The sequence below is a fragment of the Orcinus orca genome, chromosome 18 (genome assembly GCF_937001465.1).
Source record: "Orcinus orca chromosome 18, mOrcOrc1.1, whole genome shotgun sequence".
Taxonomy (NCBI): domain Eukaryota; kingdom Metazoa; phylum Chordata; class Mammalia; order Artiodactyla; family Delphinidae; genus Orcinus; species Orcinus orca.
Genome location: NC_064576.1, coordinates 69,234,718 through 69,252,317, shown reverse-complemented (window position 1 = coordinate 69,252,317; position 17,600 = coordinate 69,234,718). Strand labels below are relative to the sequence as shown.

General features: G+C 40.9%; 1 long non-coding RNA gene across 1 annotated transcript in view; it reads left to right on the top strand.

Annotated features, from left to right (window-relative positions):
• The first annotated feature begins 4,370 nt into the window (after window positions 1-4,370).
• Window positions 4,371-17,600, top strand: part of LOC117197620 (uncharacterized) — a 34,342-nt gene continuing 21,112 nt past the window's right edge. The window contains exons 1-3 of the long non-coding RNA XR_007473239.1: window positions 4,371-4,934; window positions 5,935-5,986; window positions 6,473-6,602. This is a non-coding gene — a long non-coding RNA (uncharacterized LOC117197620). The remainder of the gene's footprint in view (window positions 4,935-5,934; window positions 5,987-6,472; window positions 6,603-17,600) is intronic.

Here is a 17,600-nt window from a genome sequence, read left to right as displayed (position 1 = left end):
TTAATCCATTTTGAGCTTATTTTTGTGTATGGTGTTAGGGAGTGATCTAATCTCATACTTTTACATGTAGCTGTCCAGTTTTCCCAGCACCACTTATTGAATAGGCTGTCCTTTCTCCACTGTACATTCCTGCCTCCTTTGTCAAAGATAAGGTGACCATATGTGCGTGGGTTTATCTCTGGGCTTTCTATCCTGTTCCATTGATCTATATTTCTGTTTTTGTGCCAGTACCATACTGTCTTGATTACTGTAGCTTTGTAGTATAGTCTGAAGTCAGGAAGCCTGATTCCTCCAGCTCCGTTTTTCGTTCTCAAGATTGCTTTGGCTATTCGGGGTCTTTTGTGTTTCCATACAAATTGTGAAATTTTTTGTTCTAGTTCTGTGAAAAATGCCAGTGGTAGTTTGATAGGGATTGCATTGAATCTGTAGATTGCTTTGGGTAGTAGAGTCATTTTCACAATGTTGATTCTTCCAATCCAAGAACATGGTATATCTCTCCATCTATTTGTATCATCTTTAATTTCTTTCATCAGTGTCTTATAATTTTCTGCATACAGGTCTTTTGTCTCCTTAGGTAGGTTTATTCCTAGATATTTTATTCTTTTTGTTGCAATGGTAAATGGGAGTGTTTTCTTGATTTCACTTATAGATTTTTCATCCTTAGTGTATAGGAATGCCAGAGATTTCTGTGCATTAATTTTGTATCCTGCTACTTTACCAAATTCATTGATTAGCTCTAGTAGTTTTCTGGTAGCATCTTTAGGATTCTCTATGTAGAGTATCATGTCATCTGCAAACAGTGACATCTTTACTTCTTCTTTTCCAATTTGGATTCCTTTTATTTCCTTTTCTTCTCTGATTGCTGTGGCTAAAACTTCCAAAACTATGTTGAATAAGAGTGGTGAGAGTGGGCAACCTTGTCTTGTTCCTGATCTTAGTGGAAATGCTTTCAGTTTTTCACCATTGAGGACGATGTTGGCTGTGGGTTTGTCATATATGGCCTTTATTATGGTGAGGAAAGTTCCCTCTATGCCTACTTTCTGCAGGGTTTTTATCATAAATGGGTGTTGAATTTTGTCAAAAGCTTTCTCTGCATCTATTGAGATGATCATATGGTTTTTCTCCTTCAATTTGTTAATATGGTGTATCACGTTGATTGATTTGCGTATATTGAAGAATCCTTGCATTCCTGGAATAAACCCCACTTGATCATGGTGTATGATCCGTTTAATGTGCTGTTGGATTCTGTTTGCTAGTATTTTGTTGAGGATTTTTGCATCTATGTTCATCAGTGATATTGGCCTGTAGTTTTCTTTCTTTGTGACATCCTTGTCTGGTTTTCAGGGTGATGGTGGCCTCGTAGAATGAGTTTGGGAGTGTTTCTCCCTCTGCTATATTTTGGAAGAGTCTGAGAAGGATAGGTGATAGCTCTTCTCTAAATGTTTGATAGAATTCGCCTGTGAAGCCATCTGGTCCTGGGCTTTTGCTTGTTGGAAGATTTTTAATCACAGTTTCAATTTCAGTGCTTGTGATTGGTCTGTTCATATTTTCTATTTCTTCTTGATTCAGTCTTGGCAGGTTGTGCCTTTCTAAGAATTTGTCCATTTCTTCCAGGTTGTCCATTTTATTGGCATAGAGTTGCTTGTAGTAATCTCTCATGATCTTTTGTATTTCTGTAGTGTCAGTTGTTACTTCTCCTTTTTCATTTCTAATTCTATTGATTTGAGTCTTCTCCCTTTTTTTCTTGATGAGTCTGGCTAATGGTTTATCAATTTTGTTTATCCTTTCAAAGAACCAGCTTTTAGTTTTATTGATCTTTGCTATCGTTTCCTTCATTTCTTTTTCATTTATTTCTGATCTGATTTTTATGATTTCTTTCCTTCTGCTAACTTTGGGGGTTTTTTGTTCTTCTTTCTCTAATTGCTTTAGGTGCAAGGTTAGGTTGTTTATTCGAGATGTTTCCTGCTTCTTAAGGTAGGATTGTATTGCTATAAACTTCCCTCTTAGAACTGCTTTTGCTGCATCCCATAGATTTTGAGTCGTCGTGTCTCCATTGTCATTTCTTTCTAGGTATTTTTTGATTTCCTCTTTGATTTCTTCAGTGATCACTTCGTTATTAAGTAGTGTATTGTTTAGCCTCCATGTGTTTGTATTTTTTACAGATCTTTTCCTGTAATTGATATCTAGTCTCATAGCGTTGTGGTCGGGAAAGATACTTGATACGATTTCAATTTTCTTAAATTTACCAAGGCTTGATTTGTGACCCAAGATATGATCTATCCTGGAGAATGTTCCATGAGCACTTGAGAAAAATGTGTATTCTGTTGTTTTTGGATGGAGTGTCCTATAAATATCAATTAATTCCATCTCGTTTAATGTATCATTTAAAGCTTGTGTTTCCTTATTTATTTTCATTTTGGATGATCTGTCCATTGGTGAAAGTGGGGTGTTAAAGTCCCCTACTATGAATGTGTTACTGTCGATTTCCCCTTTTATGGCTGTCAGTATTTGCCTTATGTATTGAGGTGCTCCTATGTTGGGTGCCTAAATATTTACAATTGTTATATCTTCTTCTTGGATCGATCCCTTGATCATTATGTAGTGTCCTTCTTTGTCTCTTCTAATAGTCTTTATTTTAAAGTCTATTTTGTCTGATATGAGAATTGCTACTCCAGCTTTCTTTTGGTTTCCATTTGCATGAAATACCTTTTTCCATCCCCTTACTTTCAGTCTGTATGTGTCTCTAGGTCTGAAGTGGGTCTCTTGTAGACAGCGAATATATGGGTCTTGTTTTTGTATCCATTCAGCCAATCTGTGTCTTTTGGTGGGAGCATTTAGTCCATTTACATTTAAGGTAATTATCAATATGTGTGTTCCCATTCCCATTTTCTTAATTGTTTTGGGTTCGTTATTGTAGGTCTTTTCCTTCTTTTGTGTTTCTTGCCTAGAGAAGTTCCTTTAGCAGTTGTTGTAGAGCTGGTTTGGTGGTGCTGAACTCTCTCAGCTTTTGCTTGTCTGTAAAGGTTTTAATTTCTCCATCAAATCTGAATGAGATCCTTGCTGGGTAGAGTAACCTTGGTTGCAGGTTTTTCTCCTTCAACACTTTCAATATGTCCTGCCACTCCCTTCTGGCTTGCAGAGTTTCTGCTGAAAGATCAGCTGTTAACCTTATGGGGATTCCCTTGTGTGTTATTTGTTGTTTTTCCCTTGCTGCTTTTAATATGTTTTCTTTGTATTTAATTTTTGACAGTTTGATTAATATGCGTCTTGGCGTATTTCTCCTTGGATTTATCCTGTATGGGACTCTCTGTGCTTCCTGGACTTGATTAACTATTTCCTTTCCCATATTAGGGAAGTTTTCAACTATAATCTCTTCAAATATTTTCTCAGTCCCTTTCTTTTTCTCTTCTTCTTTTGGAACCCCTATAATTCGAATGTTGGTGCGTTTAATGTTGTCCCAGAGGTCTCTGAGACTGTCCTCAGTTCTTTTCATTCTTTTTTCTTTATTCTGCTCTGCAGTAGTTATTTCCACTATTTTATCTTCCAGGTCACTTATCCGTTCTTCTGCCTCAGTTATTCTGCTATTGATCCCATCTAGAGTATTTTTCATATCATTTATTGTGTTGTTCATCATTGTTTGTTTCATCTTTAGTTCTTCTAGGTCCTTGTTAACTGATTCTTGCATTTTGTCTATTCTATTTCCAAGATTTTGGATCATCTTTACTATCATTATTCTGAATTCTTTTTCAGGTAGACTGCCTATTTCCTCTTCATTTGTTAGGTCTGGTGGGTTTTTATCTTGCTCCTTCATCTGCTGTGTGTTTTTCTGTGTTTTCATTTTGCTTATCTTACTGTGTTTGGGGTCTCCTTTTTGCAGGCTGAAGGTTCGTAGTTCCTGTTGTTTTTTGTGTCTGTCCCCAGTGGCTAAGGTTGGTTCAGTGGGTTGTGTAGGCTTCCTGGTGGAGGGTACTAGTGCCTGTGTTCTGGTGGATGAGGCTGGATATTGTCTTTCTGGTGGGCAGGTCCACGTCTGGTGGTGTGTTTTGGGGTGTCTGTAGACTTATTATGATTTTGGGCAGCCTCTCTGCTAATGGGTGGGGTTGTTTTCCTGTCTTGCTAGTTGTTTGGCATAGGATGTCCAGCACTGTAGCTTGCTGGTCGTTGAGTGAAGCTGGGTGCTGGCGTTGAGATGGAGATCTCTGGGAGATTTTCGCTGTTTGATATTATGTGCAGCTGGGAGGCCTCTTGTGGACCAGTGTCCTGAAGTTGGCTCTCCCACCTCAGAGGCACAGCACTGACTCCTGCAGCACCAAGAGCCTTTCATCCACAGGGCTCCTTAATTTGGGATGATTCGTTGTCTTATTCAGGTATTCCACAGGTGCAGGTACATCAAGTTGATTGTGGAGCTTTAATCCGCTGCTTCTGAGGCTGCTGGGAGAGATTTCCCTTTCTCTTCTTTGTTCTCACAACTCCCAGGGGCTCAGCTTTGGATTTGGCCCCGCCTGTGCGTGTAGGTCGCCGGAGGGCGTCTGTTCTTTGCTCAGACAGGACGGGGTTACAGGAGCCGCTGATTCGGAGGCTCTGGCTCAGCTCACTCAGGCCGGGGGGTAGGGAGGGTCACGGAGTGTGGGGCGGGCCTGCGGCGGCAGAGGCCGACGTGACGTTGCTAGCCTGAGGCGCGCCGTGCGTTCTCCCGGGGGAGTTGTCCCTGGATCCCGGGACCCCGGCAGTGGCGGGCTGCACAGGCTCCCCGGAAGGGGGTGTGGATAGTGACCTGTGCCCGCACACAGGCTTCTTGATGGCGGCAGCAGCGGCCCTAGCGTCTCATGTCTGTCTCTGGGCTCCGCACTTTCAGCCGCGGCTCGCGCCCGTCTCTGGAGCTCTCTCAAGCAGCGTTCCTAATCCCCTCTCCTCGTGCACCAGGAAACAAAGAGGTAAGAAAAAGTCTCTTGCCTCTTCGGCAGGTCCAGACTTTCCCCCGGACTCCCTCCCGGCTAGCCGCGGTGCACTAACGCCCTGCAGGCTGTGTTCACGCCGCCAACCTCAGTCCTCTCCCGGCGCTCCGACAGAAGCCGGAGCCTCAGCTCCCAGCCCCGCCCGCCCCGGCGGGTGAGCAGAGAAGCCTCTCGGCTGGTGAGTGTCGGTCGGCCCTATCCTCTGTGCGGGAATCTCGCCGCTTTGCCCTCCGCACCCCTGTTGCTGTGCTCTCCTCCGCGGCTCCCAAGCTCCCCCACTCCGCCACCCGAAGTCTCCGCCCGCGAAGGGGCTCCTAGTGTGTGGACACTTTTCCTCCTTCACAGCTCTCTCCCGCTGGTGCAGGACCCGTCCCTATCCTTTTGTCTCTGTTTAGTTTTTTCTTTTGCCCTAACCAGGTACGTGGGGGGTTCCTTGCCTTTTGGGAGGTCTGAGGTCTTCTGCCAGCGTTCAGTAGGTGCTCCGTAGGAGTTGTTCCACGTGTAGATGTATTTCTGGTGTATCTGTGGGGAGGAAGGTGATCTCTGCGTCTTACTCTTCCGCCATCTTCCCGGAAGTCTATCTCCATTTAATATTTAATATTGAACAACGCTGCTAAAAATTTCAGCCTGGGAAGGAAAATATTAATTTGGATGACCAATCTTGACAGGTGGGCCTGGTTCTAGAGGGGAAAACAGAAGCCATGGCTGTTTTGTTTTGAGTATTTAGCGCAGTGTCCCATGCAAAATATTGTTTAATAAAGGTCAATTAGTTCAATAAATGTGGGAAGGAGTGATGGAGTTAATGAATGAACAGAATTAGCTCACCGACACCATCTTTGTCCAGAGACTGATTTAATAGGGACCATCTGTCAAGAATCAGAAACTGCTATATATTAGATGCCACACAGCTCAATTCTTTGTATTCAGAGGAGGGAATGATGACTTACATGTAATAACCTTTGATAACCTGTCTTTCTAGGTTGCAAGGCAGTAAACTGCTGTCCTGTCCTCATCTGTAGACTACTCACTAGGTGAGAGTATTATTAACTCTTTTCCTCATTATTCACCATGTCCTTCAACTAGTCAGTAATCCTTTTGTTTGCAAGACTTGTTATTGGGTTAAGTTCTTTATCTGCAGATAAAAACAGGGAACTCATCTAGAAGGAATCCCTTTACGTCATCTCCAGATACTTATAATTTCCTAGAACATGTAGCTTTCTACTTAGACCTATTACCTTTTTCAATTTTCATAACTATTAAATACTGTTAGAATTTTGTCTGTCATAGTGCATTTCCTGGACCGTTTTTGTTTCATACATTTGTGGTAAATACCCATTGTTTGATATCCAAGAGAAAGAGGTCAAGAAAAACCACAAGGAACCTTGAGTAAAGTGCAAATGCCAATAACTACTGTGACAGGATGCCTAAAATATGGTGAAATCCCATTTCACGACATGATTGCTACACACCAGCAAAGACTTGCTGACTGATATTCAGCCCCTTTTTTGATCCAATAGGTTAAAGAAGAAAAACATTTCAACCTACATATTAATGGAATCAGAAAGGCTTAGGGAAAAGAGTCAGCAAGACCCATGTTCAGAATTTGCTGAGCCTCAGTTTCCTCATCTGTGAAACGGGAGTAACATAGTAAGTATTCAATAAATAAAGCACCTATCCTAGAAGTATTTTTTTCCAAACTGATTTCACTTACTCTTAACGTGCATGTGATTTCTTGTTAATCAGATTTTTGGAGCTCAGTAACATAAAACCAGGGCCTATTACAGTCAAATAATTCACCCAGAAGCCCTTTAGTTATTTTATTTGTGGCTTTGAATATACATCTTCATAGAATGTCCTTGGTAAAAACCAAACAAACAAACAAGCAAAAAATCAACACCCACATATACTTAATCATATCAATACTAGAGTATTTTCTTGGATTCTAATTTTACAAATGTTGGATTGATAGAATCCTGAAGATAATTTGGCAGGAGGTGTTTCTATATCAGTGTGTTGTACCATCTGCTCTTTTAAAATAATCTAATGACACAGGCAAAACACTGAGATTTGTGTATTTGTTACTGGTAAATAACTGAAGGCCCATTAACTAAATTTTTATGTGATTCAAAAATCTTTGGTAGAGTTTCTGATTTTGGTAGAATCTTCAATATGCTTATTTATGGTAAAACTAATTAATTTTAAATGAGCTTATTTATATGATATAAATTATTTGCAACTGAAACATTGCCCCTTAATAAACTGCTGGAATAAGCTGACATGTTTTTCTTTTTTGAAGTCTCAATTGATTAGTTTGTAAAATTCGTTTTTTTTTCAATATTGTAGCAGTTGTCTAATTATGGCCGTAAGCATAAATGTTGCCTAAGGCATTTCAGCCTGTTTTGATCTCCAAATGCATGTGAATCAAAGCTTTAGCTAATTTAGTTCTAAGTTATTAGACCGCAAGTTCTATAGTGTTTCAAGGCCATGCTGTTGCATTTAAGACATGAAGGCTTTATAACTTTTTTTTTCCTCTTTAAATTATGGGTATTATGAGTCTCTGGTAAGTAGCCCAGAGGCTTCAAGATAAAACATTTCAATGAACAGGGACAGTAGTGGTAAGCCACGGAGCAGTGAAATGGAGATATAATTAGAGCTAAAGATTGACGGGTCAGGTGAAAATATTCCATTAGTAAAGGACAACACGATAAAGAATGAACCAGATTTTCTTCCAAATTCGTACCATTCTAAAATGTCCTTATTTTTTTTTGTGCCTGTCATGAATCTATCAAGCCAGCAAAACAAACACAGTGGGGGTTACTGGGCGATCAGACTGACAAGATCAGAGCAGCAAGCTTCCCTCAGTGCGGGGGACTCAGTGGCAGTGGTTCATAGACACAAAGGGCTGAGATGAGGGAAGCCTGGAAGCATGTGAAAGCCTTGCAGTTCTGAGGAGAGCCCGTGGTGGGGCAGGGCCTCAGGATTGAGGTGTGCGATTTCAAAATGCAGATGACCAGGCCTTTTCCTTTAGTCCCCACTCTCTGAAGTGCCCTTGGGGAGAGGGCTGCAGCACCTGAGGTTTGGCAAGGGGGCTCCCCTGAGACATTCTGACAGGTGTTCATTGACAGCCATGGCGTTACATGGAAGAGTGTGGTCAAGGCCGGGTTCAGTGGGTGCAAGAAGGTGAGGAAGATCGAAGGACAAGGGGACAGAACCAGAACCTGGAATGTCAGAATTCAAGATGAAGCTTTTTCGGTTTGTATCAGGAGGGTTGTGTGGAGAAGCAACGCCATTGGAGGTGATGATGTTTAGCGAATGTTAGTCCAGGGTACGGAGAAGGGCATTTACAAGGAGGCTGGAAAGTCTGGGAACGATTCAGGGCTTATGAGAGTGGGCCCAGTGGAGGAGGGGAGGGATGCAAAACATAGATGAAAATTGTGAGAGAGGCATTAAGGTGTGTCCAGAAAGCCAGAACATTCTAAGATGAACAGGAGCAGGTGAATGAAAGGCTCTGGGGAGCAAGGATTATGCCAGCTCCTGAACGTGGGAACAGAGGCCTCAGTTGTGGAAGGAAAGGGCTCTACCATAGTGTAGGCAGCCCCAAACCAGACTGGGATTTTCAGATTCCTAGGTCTGCTCTCAAATTTGCTTTATAACCTGGAGTAAGTCACCAAGGCTGCGGAGTCTTATTGTTCTTGTCTGTAGAGAGACGGGGTTAATCAAGACCAGTAGGTTTCAACCTTGGTTACACATTAGAATCATGTGGGAGCTTTTAAAAATCCCCAGACTGATTAAATCAGATTCTCTTAGGGTGGGATCCAGGCAGTGGTATGTTTTAAAGCTCCCAGGTGATTACCATGGGAAGCTAAAACTGTGAACCAGAAATCTCTGAGCTTGCGGATATCTTAATAGAAACCTCCAAAAAACAAAAACAGAACAAAACAACAGCATCTCTCCAACTTCATTTTTATTTTTATATTTTTTTAATAGTAAGGAGGACCTTATTAAAGACAAATGGCTAGGGGTCATGACTATTACAATAGGGGATTGAGGTTGGACTACATAAAGAGGCCAGGGTGTCATAGCCATCAAGCAAAGCGAGCAGGGTCAGGAATTTTGGAATTATCAGACCAGGAATTTAAAACAACTATGATTAATATGCTAAGGACTCTAGTAGAGAAAGAAGCAGCACACAAGGACAGATGGGCAATGTAAGCAGAGAGATGGAACTCCTAAGAAGGAACCAAAAAGAAATGCTAGAGATCAAAAGCACTGTAACAGAAATGAAGAGTGCCTCTGATGGGCTATAAGCCCATCTACAAGTCTACTTATAAAGTAGACTGGACACGGTTAAGGAAAGAATCTAAAAAGATGATACAAATGATGCTTGCTCTGTCTCTTCAAATTATGTTTTTTTAATTTAATTTTTATTTTATATTGGGGTATAGTTGATTTACAATGTTGTGTTAGTTTCAGGTGTACAGCAGAATGGTTCAGTTATACATATACATATATCCATTCTTTTTCAGATTCTTTTCCTATATAGGTTATTACAGAATATTGAGTAGAGTCTCCTATGCTATACAGTAGGTCATTGTTGATTATCTATTCTATATATAGTAGTGTGTATATGTTAATCCCAAACTATATCCATCCCTCAAACAACCATAGAGGAGCCTCCTCTCCAACACCTGTTAAGCCAGTTAGTAAGAATCCCAAACTCCTAATTTATCCCTCCCCCCGCTTCCCCTTTGGTAACCATACTTTTGTTTTCAAAGTCTGTAAGTCTGTTTTGTAAATAAGTTCATTTGTATCATCTTTTTAGATTCCACATATAAGTGATATCATATGATATCTGTCTTTCTCTGTCTGACTTAGTTCACTTAGTATGATCATCTTTAGGTCCATACACGTTGCTGAAAATGGCATTATTACATTCTTTTTATGGCTGAGTAATATTCCATTGTATATATGTACCGTATCTTCTTTATCCATTCCTCTTTCAATGGACATTTAGGTTGCTTCCATGTCTTGGCTATTGCAAATAGTGCTGAAGTGAACATTGGGGTGCATGTATCTTTTCAAATTATTTTAACTTTAATTAGGTCCCATTTGTTTGTTTTTATTTTCATTACTGTAGGAGGTGGATCCAAAAAGATATTGCTGCAATTGATGTCAAAGAGTCTTCTGCCTGTGTTTTCCTCTAAGAGTTTTATAGTACCCAGTGTTACATTTAGGTCTTTAATGCATTTTGAGTTTATTTTTGTATGTGGTGTTAGAGAATGTTCTAATTTCATTCTTTTACATGTAGCTGTCCAGTTTTCCCAGCACCACTTATTGAAGAGGCTGTCTTTTCTCCATTGTATATTCTTGCCTCCTTTGTCATAGAGTAATTGACCATAGATGTGTGGGTTTATTTCTGGGCTTCCTATCCTAGTCCATTGATCTATATTTCTGTTTTTGTGCCAGTAACATACTGTATTGATTACTGTAACTTTGTAGTGTAGTTTGAAGTCAAGGAGCCTGATTCCTTCAGCTCTGTTTTTCTTTCTCAGGCTTGCTTTGGATATTTGGGGTCTTTTGTGTTTCCATACAAATTAAAAAAAAATTGTTCTAGTTCTGTGAAAAATGCCACTGGTAATTTGATAGGCATTGCACTGAATCTGTAGATTGCCTTGGGCAGTATGCTTATTTTGACAATATTGATTCTTCCAATCCAAGAACATGGTATATCTTTCCATATGTTTGTGTCATCTCTGATTTCTTTCATTAACATCTTGTAGTTTTCAGAGTACAGGTCTTTTGCCTCCTTAGGGAGGTTATTGATAATTCCAAAATTCCAAAATCCCTTCCATGTCTGGTCCTGATGCTTGCTCTGTCTTTTCAAATTATGTTTTTTGCCTTTTGGTAGATCTTCTAATTTTTTCTTGGTAACTGGACATGGTGTACTGGGTAAAAGGAACTGCTGTAACTAGGTCTTTAGTAATGTGAGGGTGATGTGTGGGGGAACAGGAATCATTCTCTAGCCTATGGTTAGGTCTCAGTCTTTCAGTGAGTCTGTGCCTTTGGGCTGTGAACTTCATAGCATTCCTCAGTTTTTTCTTCTATCTTAGGTGGGACAGGATGGATAGCATGAGATGGTGTTGGGTATTTCCATTCTCCCATGTGGAAAGCTAGAGCTGAGTGGAGTTGGGTGTTTCCCTTCCCCCAGGTCAGATAGGCTCTGATAATATCGCAGTAAGTTAGGCTCTGTTCAACTAGTTTCTCCTGAGGGCAGGTTTTTTAAGAACAGAGTGCTCTGGCATATTTCAAAATAGTTTCTTTTCTCTGATGACTGGGTTCCCCTGGAGTTTTTAACACTGAGCCTCTGGCAATTCATGAATTACATTTGAGGTTTTCCTCCCTGGCACTGATTCCTGAGCTGGTTTCCATTCATGAGTCTCTACTTGGGTAAGCCCCAACTCCCTATGTTTGTCTGTCTCTCCAGTTGGGGGCAGCAGTTTGCCCTGTGTCCTACCCTCTCTTATGGATCCAAGAAGAATTGTTGCTTTTTCAGTCTGTTCAGCTTTTTACTCATTGTTAGGATGGAGTGATGACTTCCTGCCTATCACTGCTAAATAGAGAAAGAAAGGGAAGAGTCAATGAAATGCTGTAGTGCTTATAAAGCAAACTGGGGGGCTGCTTTCAACCCAACTGCAATACGGTTGCAAAATATACTCTCTAACAGCTCAGCAGTCTCTCCAGCTCTGTCAGTGAAGCACAAATCTATGAAGTCCACCAAGGATCATAACTGTTTATATGATGGGCTTTTGAACAGTTGGATCTGGTACTCTTAAACATCAACCTAAAAGGCTGGACAACATCATCATGATTCACCATCATGATTTTATTAAAGTGAAGTGGAAACAGTATATATTTGATGCATGTAAAGATGACTTGCACTGTTGTTTTTGAAAGTCATTAAGAATATCGTGTTGGGCTTCCTTGGTGGCGCAGTGGTTGAGAGTCCGCCTGCCAATGCAGGGGACACGGGTTCGTGCCCCAGTCCGGGAAGATCCCACATGCGGAGCGGCTGGGCCCGTGAGCCGTGGCCGCTGAGCCTGCACGTCCGGAGCCTGTGCTCCGCAACGGGAGAGGCCACAACAGTGAGAGGCCCGCGTACCACAAAAAAAAGAAAAGAAAAAAAAAAAGAATATCGTGTTAACACAGGAATTTGTAATTTTGTTCACAACATTTTGTATTATGAATGACAAGTGAGTGTTTTATTTCTGGATACAATTACACATTGATGAAATCATCATAAAACGACTTTGCAAACAGTGTTCTCAGTGCATTCATGCTGGATGTCTCTTGTTGGATGTCTCTCTAGCCTTCAACCAGATATATCTGAAGAGGAATATTCATTATCTTTTCCTTCAAAGGAGCCCTTCCTTCTGTTTCCTTAATTTTCTTCAGTCAGCCCTTGGAGACATTCAGGCATGAAATTCTACGGGGATTTTTCGTTCTGATATTTCTAGCATCCGTGCTTCATTTGGATACTTGCTGCTGTTGTCTTCTTTGAACCTTTCACTTTGATTTTTCCAGTAATCCTTAAATGGTTTCCTGGCGTGTGTCCATTCTGTACATCAAGTGCCATTTTGATTTGGTCGCTTCTCTCTTCAAATACTTTTAATGTGTGTCCCTACTCCCCACAATCAGCTGACATTTGCTCTCAAGTCTCCCTTCTCATGTCCTCTGGCCTGTTCACCCTCAACCTCACTGAACGTTAGAATCAGCAACTACTGCCTCTTACCGGGACTTGTGTGATTGTCTAATCGCTTCCATTAGATTATAAAGTGCTCTGAGGAAGGGACCTCATCTTATTTGTCTTGTTATTCCCTAGAATGTATATTAATTGCTTAAGAAACATTTCTTGTGTGAATAAATGCTTAATGAAACGCATTATAGATGCGTTCTTTAAAAAGAGTTCACTCTTTTTTTCCAGTTACCGAGGCTCAGTTGAACTCATTACCTGGAGTTTTGCTAGTCAGACTTCTCTTTAGCAATGTTTATGATGATAATTGGTGTTCATTGTGATTACCCGAGGGCGGTACAAAATCTTGAAGTATCTTCTCAGTTATTTAAAAGAAGATCATATTAAGATGTTTGTTTCTAGTTAACAGATTCTTTGTATGTATCATCATGGATTATCCATTTGAAAATAAGTAAAATACAATTAAAAATCACAATAGTATCACACTGAACACTAATCTTCCTTTGATTATTAGTGCATTCAAGAAATAATTAGCACACACTTAATATGTACACGTTAGTAGAATAATTAAGCAGGATGTTCTATTTTAGTTTATGTATATTGGAAATGCCTTGTGCATCAATTGTGCTAGCTAATGGTTTACTGTAATTGGCACACAGCGTGATATCTAATCAATTTTTTCAGTAAACAGAGGATGGCTCTTTGAAATAGTATATTTTAGACAGCAATTACTAAAGTTTACCTATGAAGCAAAATTCTATAAATCAAATCCAGTTCTTGGATATTCCTTTTAGGGTATCTTAGAGCAGCTTGGCGTCCCGATTTAGCGGCATCTTTGGTCTCTGCTTCTGGACTTTGAGCAATGGTATGTCAGCAGCACTTTTCCCCGCGTCTGCTCAGTGCGGGGCAGATGCAGTTGTAAGAATGCAGATTCTACTAGATGCTTTAAGCTGGGGTTCGCATGCCTGGTTGTGCATTGGAATCACCTGGGGAGTTTTAAAACCCACTGATGCCTGGCCCCATTTGCAGGGGTTCCAGCTTAATTGGTCTGGGATGTTGCCCTGCATCTCTTACCTTGCCCCAGTGCCCACTGGGTGGGCCTTCCAGCCTCTCCCAGGTGACCCTGGCCCCTGGGGTCCAGAAACACCCTCTCCTTTATCCTGTAGCTCAGAGGAGCCCGTGGATGCCCGCTGTTGCTACTCGCTAGCTTTCTTCTCCATCCCGTTGGCTTCTCAGCTCTTCCAAGGCCCCTGGAACCAACTCTTTGCATGACATTCCCTCTGCTGTAAAATTTCCAAGTGCTTCTTTTCCTTGTGCAGGTTTTTATGGGACCTTGACTAAGACAGCTGGCAGTGAAGACAGGGAAGGTGAATTACTCACAGTATGGGGCAACCTTAAACAGCCAGCACTAGTGCTGGCTGGGAGGGCAGAAGAGGCCATCAAGTGGAGGGGGAGGGTGGGAAGGATGCAGGCATGGTGGCCATTTCCAGAGGCCACTCATTCAGCTGTAGAGACACCTGCAGATAGTCTATAACACAAATCTCATGGGAGAATCTAATGAAATATTTTAATTTCATCTTTTTGATGATTTCATTTCCTTGTAATAGGTCACACTTTTATAAAGTCCATCAGGGAGGAAATTAATTTTTTTACTTTATGCCTATCTATTGGTAAATAGGGTTGATTAATCAAACCTGATTACCCTTTTAGTACATACTGGTAAAGCTGAAAACACTTAATTGTGAATTTCTTTTTAAATTCAGAATTCCTTTTTACCAAACCCTGCTGTTGGCTTATGCTTCAAATTCATGACCAAACATCAGGTGTTGGAAAAGCCTCATCCCAGTTAAAAAAAAAAAAACCCAACTTCAGAAAATGTCTGTTCTTTGTCTTGTGTGGGTAAGAGGAGATGCTCTGTTCTATATTACTTATGAGTGTTGTCACGTTGGAGCTCTGCTGACAGCTGCCATGTAACCCAGAGGAGCAACAATCCCAGACATCAGATAAAAGCCATGTGTGTTTGTTGGTTGTATACATGGACACTCAAAGCCTGCTTTCAAGTAAGCACAGGAAGGATCCCATACAGACTCATGCTCACACAGCCACACATCCCCTCCACACACTCAGCGGATCCTGCGGCAGCTTCGCCCGGCCATACTTTCTGAATGGTCTTACTGAACTGGATTCTGTTTCTGCTCCCTTGTGGACTCCTTCAGAAAGCAGTAGTGAACATCCTCTATATTTTACCGAAAAAATTTGCTAGTCAAAGCTAGCACTTTTGTTCTCTTAGGGACATCACTGCCATCAGCTAAGAGACTGAGCCTCACTTATCTAGAATTGAACAGTAATAATAAACATTTGTCACGCCCTATCTTGAAAGGTATGCCGTTATTCCTGTTTTATAAATCAGAAGACTGAGACTTACAGAGGTTAATGACATGCCAAAGGCTCACAGCAGGAAAGTGGAGGATTTGAACAGGCAGGATTGTTCCAGAACCTGCACTCTGAATTATGGTATGGACTGAATTTATGTCCATCATGTTTTAAATGGCTGGATGAGTCCAGAACTTCCCTATGCCTGAGCTAATTAGTCTTGGGAAAATTAGGGGCTCAGAAAGAGCCAGCAACTAATTTAAGTCATTAGTGACTATTTAGTTAGGATCACGTTGGTTTCCTAGAAAAGGTACCAACTGATTTACAAGGAGAGAGAGAATTGCCGGCTTAGAGAGCTTCAGAAAACCTCTAGAAGGAGAGACTGTAAATGGCAGATTTATAAGACAAATTACTTACTAGATTGGCAAAAAAAGTGTGTTAAACACTCCAATCCAAACCACTAGTGGGTACAAAACCAGAAATCACCATTGCTATGTGTCTGGATTCCCCGGCAGGGCCTGTGTTGAGAAAGGCCCTGTGCTTGGTTTAATGTTCTTCTACGACTGTTTTGAAATTCTTAAAATAATTTTGTCTTTGAACTTGTGTTTTGTGAGGAGGCTGATGGGCCAGTGTGATACTCACACGGGCAGCGGAGATGCAACAGGCAGCAATGGGCAATTCTACAAGTTGGAGGAATGTCAGAGGAAACAATAAGATAACACTGTATAAATCGACATTCAAAGTGTACTTCAGACATACGCAACACATTTGTACAGAGTGAAATCTTTTCGAAAAATTATTCCTTGACAATCAGCAGTTCTAGATGTAATAAAATTTATATTTCGATATAATTTATCAGAAACTTATCCCAGTATAATGTCCCAAAATAATCCCAACAGTGTTGTCACAGCCTATCATTTACTCTTAATAGCTCCAACAACAGTTGCACATGCATAAAGAGACTTCTCAAAATTGAAAACTATCAAAAAGTGTTTCTAGGGCTTCCCTGGTGGCGCAGTGGTGGAGAGTCTGCCTGCCGATGCAGGGGACGCGGGTTCATGCCCCGGTCCGGGAAGATCCCACATGCCGCGGAGCGGGTGGGCCCGTGAGCCATGGCTGCTGAGCCTGCACGTCCAGAGCCCGTGCTCTGCAACGGGAGAGGCCACAACAGTGAGAGGCCCGCGTACCCCAAAATATATATATATATGGAGAAAACAATCATGAGAAAGACTTTTGGAGGATATATTTGGAAGAACTAACATGTGAATAAAAGAAGATCCAGAGAGGAGAAAAGGAACAGATGATGACAAGGCAATAATTAAACTAATAAAAGAAGAAAATGTCCTCAAGATTAAGAAAGACCTGAATGTGCAAATTGAAACTCTTCACCAAGTTCCAAGCAGAAGGGATGAGAAAAAAAGTCACCAAAGCTTGCCTGGAAAATTCTTCAACTCCAAGAATGAAGAGAAACCATTACTAACTTCTAGATGGAAATAACCGGCTACTTAAAGAATCAGACAGCCATGCACTGTTTTATATGCAATGCCTTAGATAGAAGGTGGCGAATGGCATCTGAGAGAAATGAACTGCAACGCATGGTCCTGTATCCACTTAAGACGTCATTCCCATTTCAGAACGGAGGAGAGAGTGGTGCTGTGACCCAGAGAGTACATCACTTGGGCATATTGGTGCCAGAGGAAACTACTAGAGGGAGGACTATACAACCAAACAACTGTACCGTAACCAACACACCACCATCCTCTACCAGCACAACCACCAAAGACAGGAGAACACGAAGAGGAAGAGAGGTAGTGCTTGACGATACATAAACAGTTAAATTTAAATGGATAGTAATAGACCAGGGAAGGTATGCTAGCTACCCCAAAGAAGAATTCTTAAAATAAAGAGGAACTGTGTGAGGGTAATTCTAATAATAATCTAGAATGAAAAGTACAAAACTATCTCAGAGAAATCTACAAGTTAGGGGTGAAGGGGGAGAAAAGTAATGAAGAAAAGCATTTCAAAGATTTTATCTTGGTCTGGTTAAGGGCAGAATTGAGAACAGCAGTGAACATATTCTAAAAGTCTGACCTTATTAGTGTAGACTATCTTGGTGAAGGAAGCAAATTATATCTTGTTTTTAAAAAATATTACAGAAATACATGTTTTGTTATGAGGTCCTAGAGAGGGGAGGCAAACATTAATGGGATAGAAAGTTACAAAACAGCAGCGCTAACAAAAGGAAAAAAGAGTGAATAGAAACTTATGAAAACCAGCAAAAAAGAGCAAAAGGAAAAAGAGGAGACAACAAAGTGAACATAAAATGAACGTAAAATTAGAAGGAGTAAAATAAACTACAAAAATATATACAATGAGGCCATTAAAAACACGGAAAGTCTGAGAAAGGCTCACAGCCGAGAGAAGCCTGAGGAACATGAGAACTAAATGTAATGTGGGAGGACTTTCAAGATGGCAGAGGAGTAAGACATGGAGATCACCTTACTCCCCACAGATACATCAAA